Genomic DNA, 386 nt, shown 5'->3' on the forward strand with positions numbered 1-386 from the left:
CACCTTTGGAGGCGAAGGGCTGCTGCTCGGGCAGGTGGAGGGGTGCAAAGAGCCCTGGGGGCACCCGGCTGCTCCTGAGCAGACGCCCAGCCCAGCCCAGCTCCCGGCGTACCTTCCTGACAAGCCCAATTCAGTGCTTTTCTCCTTCTTTTCCCCTGAGGCTGTTTTGGCTGCAAGACAGACTGGAACAGAATAGCAGGGATTTGACACATAAAAGGACTATTAACGATGCGTCCAAGTTAATCTCGAGCCAGGAAGCCGTCTGGAGTTCAGCACCCAGGGAGCCAGCGGCTCAAAACACAGCCGACAGCCAAATCCCTGCTCTGCTTCCACCACAGGAGTTGGCGACACGTGTATACGTACATACACATACACACTGTGCTGTG

This window comes from Myotis davidii, unplaced genomic scaffold, assembly GCF_000327345.1.
Source record: "Myotis davidii unplaced genomic scaffold, ASM32734v1 scaffold1364, whole genome shotgun sequence".
Classification (NCBI taxonomy): Eukaryota; Metazoa; Chordata; class Mammalia; order Chiroptera; family Vespertilionidae; genus Myotis; species Myotis davidii.